Source organism: Protopterus annectens, chromosome 1.part1 (genome assembly GCF_019279795.1).
Source record: "Protopterus annectens isolate FY-2018-M chromosome 1.part1, PAN1.0, whole genome shotgun sequence".
Taxonomy (NCBI): Eukaryota; Metazoa; Chordata; order Ceratodontiformes; family Protopteridae; genus Protopterus; species Protopterus annectens.
This window is the reverse complement of record NC_056726.1, coordinates 1,830,412,143-1,830,421,482: the sequence shown is the minus strand read 5'-3', so window position 1 is coordinate 1,830,421,482 and position 9,340 is coordinate 1,830,412,143.

The following is a 9,340-nucleotide window of genomic DNA, read 5'->3' as shown; positions in this document are numbered from 1 at the left end:
GTTCATGTCAGCTGCACCAAAGGTGTGGAGGCCATGCAGTGGTTCTTGGTGATCCATCTTGGAGAGTTAGAAATCAGAGCTGTAACTGCTCAAGGAAACTTGTGTTCTTCAATATACCTGCCATAACAGAGGTGAGTTGTTTGCATGCTGCACCTGATTTTTCATAAGTGGTCCAGCTTGAGTAGGCTTTATTAATGTAAAAGAGGCACATGACCAATAGAACTGTTGTGAAAGTGGGCTCATTTTGAAGTGTAGTAAAAGCACATTCAGTAGAACAAGTAAAGGAGTATATTATTCTGTTAACTTGAGATTGTACACACAATGCATGTTTTATTCTTAATTATCTAAAATCAAAAGCTCTGCATTTTTATGGGCCTGTGTCTCTTGAGCCTTGAGATGCATCAAGGCATATGGGAGCTACATGAGACCAGAAAAGGTCTTAATTGCCATGGAAGGATTGTCACCTTCCACAACAATACTGTGCACATCGCCAATGTACCCTTACTCTGCTCAGTATCACTCCTCCACCATTGCCAGTACTAGTAAAAAGTAATTACCAGCACCAGTAAAAGCATTGCTGTTGGTGTAATTGAAGGTTGTGGTCCCAGGCAGTAATAATACCCAAGTCTGCTGAAGATATTCAGTTCAATTCCTGTCTCCCTGCCCATCCCCTTTCTTGCCTAATAGATGGTAATTGGTATGGTATGTCTTCAATTAAAAATATAATATAATATCATCTCAGATAACTGGTTCATAGAGTTTATGAAACAAAGCCTCTTTCTCTGGGCCCAGTTCTACACTTGACTGTTTAGTAAATACTGACCTAAAATAAACATGCACCCATATCCTAATAGTGATAAACATGCTAAGCCAAAGATGAAAACTAAAATCAGTCTTTATTCATCCGTTTAAAAATAAGTAGTGCCTCAGCCAATAACACCTTTAGGGTTGACCGCCGTTGTAGCAAAGAACTGCTTTGTACTAAAGTACACTGTATCAGATTGCACAGTTAATTTGTTAAAACAACTTGATTAGTTCAACAGTTAGTGTTGGTCAAGATATGCCATTAATAACTCAGGTTGTAAAATGTCAGATTTAAAAATGTACCATGTTTATGTTTGGGTTTAGTACAGCAGTTGTATTAAAGATTGATTCATACTTTTCCATTAGCTTACAGAAAACAGACAGTCTAGTATGACTCTGAGAAAAGTTGAAATGGTGGCTAGACAGCTACTTTGAACATTTTTTTAATCCTTTAAATGGTTTGGTTTATGCCACAGAGCCTTGTATTTCTTTTCACTTGGCTGATATAATATGCAGCAAATCCTTGCTGCAGTAGAAAACCATCCAGACACTCAATTGAAACCTTACAGTAACTGACCTTTTTACTCTTATTTCCTAAGAAAGGATTTAAGGTCCAAATTATTCCTCAGTGGTGAAATTGTATGTGACCAGGAAATGTTTTGCTGCTTTTCCTCCAGTGGTGGCTTCCCTTTCTCATTCATAAGTTTATATAACAATGCCCATTGACCTAGGGGCTGTTCAAAGATTATATGTGGATCTGGTGAACTTTGCAGCCATTCTAACAGTATGGAGTAGTTAATTCCTTAAACTTGATATAAGTAGTATGTTCACTGTGTAAAGAAGTTTTACAAAACTTAATTTAGAAATTAACATCCCCTTGCTTATGAGTAAAAAGTTATTAAATCTTTAAAAAAAAAATGCAATACCTTGAGAAAGTTGTCATAAAAGGCCTTGTAAGGTTCATAGGTTGGTACTAGGCTATCAGCCCTAGGGCCTATACAAGCCTAGCCATAACAATTCCGTGGCTATTTCTTCCCTGGACCCCTGTCTAGCAGGGCGACTGACGTGATCCCCGGGGTGAATTTCCTTTCTCCCATCCAATTGTCAAGGTTCCTTTTGAAGAGGGCCAAAGAGGCACTCTGCTTGACATGTATGGGCAATCTATTCCAGAGTCTGGGGAGTCTCTGGGTCAGGAACCTATCCCTCCAGCATGTTTTGTTTATTGTGATGACAAGCGTGTGGCTCTGAGAGATTGGAATTTCTTTAAGTGTAGCATGTCCAACAGCTCTGGGTTTGACATGGCCTTGTATGTTAAGCAGAGATTGCCTCTGAGTAGATGATATGCGACAGAATATAGCTGGAGTTTTTTTAAGGTGGTCAGCGTAGGGTAACTGCTTTAGGCCTGTGATTCTTTTAGTGAGGTATTTCTGTGGCCTTTCCGAGTTGTTGCAGATGTCTTGAGAGGTACATACCAAATGAGGCATTTTATTCTATAATGGGTCTAATGAGGGATGAGTACAGTGGGACAATGACTACCTTTTTTCCGGATGAAAAGCCCTTAGTGATGAGGTGTGCCACATAGAAGGATTTCCTGACTGTTGTGGCGATGTGGTTATCGAAGGTGAGACCACTGTCCACCTGTGTCCCTAAGTCTCTTATCACACTTTCGGTGTTTATTGTACTGCCGCCTGTATGGTAATTCACAGATGCATGTTTTTTCCCAAAGGAGATAACTATGCATTTCTTGGCATTGAGCTTGAGCCCATGGCTCTGGCACCAAGCGTCTGTTTCTGTAAGGCCCTTTTGTAGAGTATCCACATCATTTGGGGATTCGATAATGGTTCCCAGTTTGCAGTCATCTGCGAACTTTGTTAGCCAGAGTCCCTTAGTGTTGGCCTGTACTTCAGAGAAGTAGATGCCAAACAAGAGCGTTCCCAGGACTGAACCCTGAGGTACTCCACTTGTCACTTTTCTGGAGCTGGATTTGGAGTTTGCTACTTTTACAGTGTGGGTTCTATCAGTAAGCCAGTTAGCAACCCGTTGGGTGACGTAGGGATTAATGCCCAGCTTAGTAAGTTTATCTATGATTCCAGAGTGGGGGATGGTGTCAAAGGCCTTGGTAAGGTCTAGATAGGCTGTGTGGACCATCTTACCCTTGTCCATGGCTCTGGAGACTGATTTGAAGAAGTCAGTCAGGTTCAGGAGACAAGATCGGCCCTTCATGAACCCAAACTGGGTGGGGTCCAGTGTTTGAAGGTTGCCAATGTCTTTGTTTATAAGTTCCATGATAATACGCTCCATGGCCTTGCAGATAAGGCTCGTCAGACTGATGGCATGGTAGTTTCCGGGATCCAAGGTGGATCCCCCCTTGTGGAGTGGGATATGGGCACGAAACCTGAGGTGAGGCTATGATTAAACATGACACTTAGGTGAGGTGCCAGTTCATATTGTAGTTCATGTAGTACACAGCCCAGGATGTCATCTGGTCCCATGGATGCTGTATTCTTAGCTTTGGAGAGTACATTTTTTACCTGTGTGGCCGTTATTACCGGAATTTGGCAATCTTCCGGTATCATTGTCCGGAAAAATATCTGTAAAATATCTGTAATGCACAGTGAACAAATTTACATAATTATACCTTCTAGTTTAACATAGATTTTGTTTTATAGATGGTAAATGCTTGATGAAATGTTTTTGAACAGACGCCACAGTTTCTGTAATTCACACTTATACATACAGAATATCATATTGTACTTAAATACAAGTCTTAAAATATTTGTTTAATTCAAACATGTTTTTGTCATTTCTCAATAACAGCATTTTTATACTCTTTTTACAGTTGATAGTATATGTTCATTTAGCAGAATGTTTTTTAAACAGTCTTTCCAAAATGAAGGACCTGGCACTTATTAGTACTAAGTGTAAATCTGTTATGATTTGCCATAGTTAAATTATTTAGAAATGTATTTGCCATTAAAATGTTTGTCTGATGACATGAGGCCAGTTTTACAATCTACAGTATATTTATTGCACTAACAAATATTGCTGACAGGACTAGTGGAAGATACCAAATTAAACAAAAATGGACCTAAAACAAGACCCCCTGAGGGTATCCTACACCGTACAGTTAAGTACTCAAACTATTTTCTGTAGCAGTAACACACTGCCTTAGTGCAGTTAACCAATTTATAATCCAGTTAGTCATGTAAGACTTTGTCATATCCAACCAAGGCGGCATATATTGCATGATGAGACAATGTCAAATGCATAGGCAAGATCCAAAAACACAGCTTCCACAGATAGGTCCTTCTCAAAAGCTATCATGATCTGGTCATAGAATTCTTCAGAATTTGTTAGAGTTAATCTGCCAGGAGTAAAACCATGTTGACATAGATCAGCTTTATTTTTTACTGTTTACAAGGTCCAAGAGATAAAAAAAGCACCATTCAAAATTCTTCCCTAATAAGAAGGTTAAACTAATGGGTCTGTAGTTTTTAACATTTATCGTATCTCCTTTCTTTAGAATACGAGTCATAGAAGATAAGGAACTTTACTTTGAAATAATCCATTAAAAATGTATATATTCTAGGTGTCAATGTTTCTCTTACATTTAATGTGAACGCCTAGGATTTTATCAAGTCTGATCAACATATTGGCCCTCACTTTTTTAAAGCTTGGTCTAACATAGTCAGAGTTGTAGCGTGCATAGGCTTGTCACTGCAATTACAAAAGTCTCACTATCTCATGTCCACATAGTAGAATAATTCACCGTACCGTTAAAAGTATTGATTCAAAATATTTGTCTCAGATGTTAACTTTCTTTAGTGAACTATTGATGACATAGGATTTACACGTGTTATTCTGCAAATTGGTATTTCTAAAATCTAATTTATCATTATTCCCTTCCAAATGCCTTGCATAATTATTTTCCTCTTTTAAACTCTATGTATTGTTTACACATTTTATTGAAAAAACTTTTATTATGTCTTGTTGAATATTTTTTTTAAAGTGTCTTAACTATTCTTTCTCCCCCCTTTTACATTGTTTCACTTTCAAGTGTTTGCCTTCAGAAAGGATAAATTTATCTTTGCTGTAAGGTGTTTCTGTCTTATCTAAATGTGTATTAATAATTTCAGACTTTGAATATTTCAGCATGCCTAGCTAGTCATCACGGACGGACTGATCATACTCTGTCGGATTAACAGTGATCTTCTCTTAGTTCAGTAAACTGAAATTACACCTTTTTATAAGACATAGATGACTTTGTCCCTGTATACATAACCTCAGTAATCAGTGAGTTATGATCTGATGTTGCAAGAGACATAGATATTTTCATGTTAACCTCTTTAGGGTAATTGGTGTCAAGCCTGTCCAAGATGTTGCTGTTCCTTTTTGGTGTTCTTATTAACCTTGACAAACTCAAATGATCTCTAAAAATCATAACCAGAAGCTAGGTTACTAGTGTAATTGACCCATTCTATCTTTGGGTAATTCAGTTCTTCAATTAGAATCATATTATGGTCTAAATGTTTATATAGTTTTTGTGAGATGTCTTTTTTTCTTAAACAGCCTTATTGAATTATCATTTGTGACATCGGCACATTTACATAAAAGTAATCAAACTGTATTAAGTAAAAATGAATAAATATTATGCTTCACATATATTGCTAAGTATCATATAACCTAAGTAACATAAAAAGGAGCAGGTTCTTGTGAGATGTCTTGTCCTGTGATGGTTTCCTGTAGGAGAATATCAACTTTGTCTTCATTGTCTGTCCTACCTTTTAAATCTACAACCAGCATCTCATTTGTAATATCCTTTAAAATTAAGTCGATACCACAGTTTTATCAACAAGAACACCACCTCTAACATTCCTAGATTTCATGAGAAATTCTTATTTTGTATAACCTGGGAACATTAATTCACAGTTATTCCATACTTCAGCTATTGCAACAACAGAGATTTTTTTCTGCATTTAATATATTTATTAATTCATGTGCTTTATTGGAAAGACTTCTTACATTGTAGAAATATGCTTTTATAGAAGTATTATGTCCATCGTTGATTGTTTTATTTATAAAAAAGCCTTGATTTTATCGTTTAGTTTACTAAAGAGAAATACTGCAGCATATAGACTTTGGTGAAATTCCTCTTTGCCAAACATCCTGTAATCATTTTTAAATTCCTGCCAAAAAGTTAACTGTAAAGACTATGTTATACATAGTTGCCTGATCCAAGTGATAAATTGCATTGTTTCAATAAAGTAGTAGTTCATTGATGGTGATGGTAACATTTCACTTGAGTACATGTGCAAATTAGTTCAAAATATGCAGTCCCTGTCTTTTCATATGTTTCATGGGAGTGTATAACAAGTCATTCATTCCACAATTAGTTACATCATACTTGTAAGCTGAAGATTTCTTGCCTAGCTGACTTAGCATGTTTGGAATTTTTTCAGGCTTTAACTCAGATAATGTTGAAGATGTTATATTTATTTTATCCCAGTTGTTTAAATTTCATCTTAAGGGCTGAAACATGAAGTCTAATAAAATGAAAATGCTGTATATATCATTTGGAGTATGTCTGTTAGAGTCACATTCTAATAAAGTACTCCCAGTACAGCAGTCAAGTATGGAGAAACTTGGACCGTAAAGCAATCCTCCTAAAGCACTGCTTTCCATTCTGAAGTTTTCTGTTGATTAACTGCAGGGGCGCTATTAACAATTACAATTTCAGGATAGAAAATGGGTGTTCTTTTCAGTATTAAATATTCAGTTAGTTGTCGCAGTGCCCCCAGCTGTTAACGTTTTAACATTAAGATCTTCCACCACCACTTCAGTAGTTTAAGAAGAATCTTTAGAGCTCCCCAAAGAATCACTGGCATCTGATTCAATTGACCTCTGTAAAACTGTTTGTCTGATATAGTCTTTTCCTTCTTTTATTTTTAGTTGTCTTTTTTGTTTCATTCTGAAACTTCCATTATCAGCTTTGACTGTGGGTAATAAACCCTTTGTCACTTATTTTTCTGTATATGCTAATATACCTGGTTTCTGTTTTCACTGGTTCCTTAGAGTCTCTTGAGCCTTCTATATTATTGCATGAACCTCTATGTTCAGTAACTAGTTCTTGTGCATCTGCTTTGCTGTTAGCATCATCATCATTCACCCCATATGAAGACTTATTGTAAAAAAAAAAATGGAGTTGTCATTCCAACATTCCATAAAGGCAACGATAGATAAAAGTGATATGCTGTTTCTACATGCACAGTCTGATTCATTTTCAGAGATTTTGCAGTTCACAGTGTTGTATGTACAGTTCTGACATTGCATCAGAAGTGTCTTTATCAGTTGTTTTCAGAGGCTTTACACACTTTACACTGTATTAAGATGGTAATTAGATCCTCAGGAGCCTAGCTGTTGCATATTAATTTAAATAAGATATGATCTCAAAGATAACAATACACTAAAAATTCAAACAAGTGCTTAAATGTTGTAAGACCTTTAAAAAGAAGAATCTCAGCCTGTGTAGAAGTAGGCAGTTATTGATGGTTATTCAGCCAGGTACTCAGATCAGCAGCTTTCTTATTTCCCCTTACAATAGCCACTGCCAACAGTATTCATTGTGAAAATTCTCTCCTTCAAAAAGGCAAAATTTAAGTCTTTGCAGCTTGCAAGGGGTTTAAATAAATACTCTCCCTCCTTACAAGAACAGACCACTTTCTTCCTCCTTACAGCCAAGTGAACTATTTTGTTAAGAAAATAAAGTAAAACCAGTGTCTTTATAAAATAAGAATCACAGCCTATATATAAAGCAAGCAGTTATTGAAGATTGTCAGCCTGCTACTCAGTCAACTGGCTTTCCTATTTCCCTTCACTGCAGCCACTGCCAACAGTATTCAGTGTTACGATTCTCTTCTTCCAAAAGAATGAATGAATACAAAATTAGTACTTTCATGTCCTTGTTGGGAAATCTTATCAAGGGCTCCAGCAATTTAGTTTCAATATTTTATTACTAGATGCATGTCCCTCTGCTTCAATTTTTCTTTTGCCACTTGCAGTTTGGGTTTACACACCTGAGTGAATGCAACTTATTAGAAGGGTAGTTGTCGTGTCTTTCGGCTTTTCCCAGTTAGGGGTCACCACAGCGGAAGTCCGGTCCGCTAATGATTGGCAGTAGATTTTTACGTGCCGAGTTGCCAGCTCTGATGCACAACCTTCAACGAAGGTACACCCATTCACACGTCTCCACACACAAGACGCTCTAGGTGAGAATCGAACAGGACAACGTCTTACTGTGAGGCGACAACACTACCGCAGCACCACCACTGCAGTAGCAACTTATTAGAAGGGTAGTGCTTTCCCTTATCTGGGTGAGTCATGTTTCTTAGCTTGTTCTGTTCCTTTTGGTTAGCTTGTTGGTGGCAAGTCTCTAATATACAGAGATCTTGCTGCTGTATCACATCAGTGTGGGTTTTCAAAGCCAGTGCCTCACATCTGTCTTAGGATCAATCCACTATATTTAGTGTAGTTTTGAAATCTGAAGCGTACAGTGCAGATGCCCTCTTAACCTGAGAGTTAAGGACAAACAAGCTTTTCAAATAAATGTTTTAGAAATTAAGAGAATTATTTTTATGTAAGTACCATCACTTACCAAATGCATCTCCAGATCCTTTTGAGATTTTGTAGGGATCTCCCTCCTTAACAGTAGGAGATCAGCAAGAACTTCTGCAGAAGCACATAAGCACACCATATAAGCTGCCTACTTTTTCTTGTCGTTAACTCTCTTCCAGGATGATCTCCTTTAAGATGAATGGAATGGGTGAATGGAAATTCTACTAGACTGACTTCATATATTCTTTATGTGAATCCCATAACAGGATCTGTCTGCATTCTTATCGGACATCAAACACAGAAAGATGGTACTTTGAGGACTCCAGGAGCAGGTCCTTTTCTGCTCATATTACCTTTCTTTTTCATCTAATGGAAAATTTAAGTGTTTTGTTTCATAGGAAACCTCTGTTTCTGGCCATATCAGCATCCCGTGCACCTGGAGTCCAGAACGTACACATTGCCACAGCCACAGGTTCTTTTCTTCCACTTGAGTCAGTTGTAGTACTTTTCCCTGTTATGCATTGTTGCCTTGAACTTATCATTACAGCGGTCTTAATAATATTCATGTATTCAAAGCTAAACACAAAATCTAAGTCTTCTAATGCTTTAAAGTGCTAGGATCATTGTCTGACGTAGAAGCAGGGCCGTTATCATCTTTGTGTTTTGTAGTTTAAACAGTTACTACTCAGAATTAAGGGAAACGTAACAGTAGATGTGCAGCAACACGCTGCCTTATTAGCATGTGGGTAGTAGCGCTATGCTACCCTGTCTTGAGCAGTTTACCAAACTTCATAGCTCCTCTCCCTGCCTGTCTGTGGGTATGATGGACCAGTCGTCTGAGACTACAGGGACTGCATTTCAAACCCACAGACAGCATCCTTTCAGTTTTCTCGTTCCACAGTAAGAAAAGGCCACCTGAGTGGAC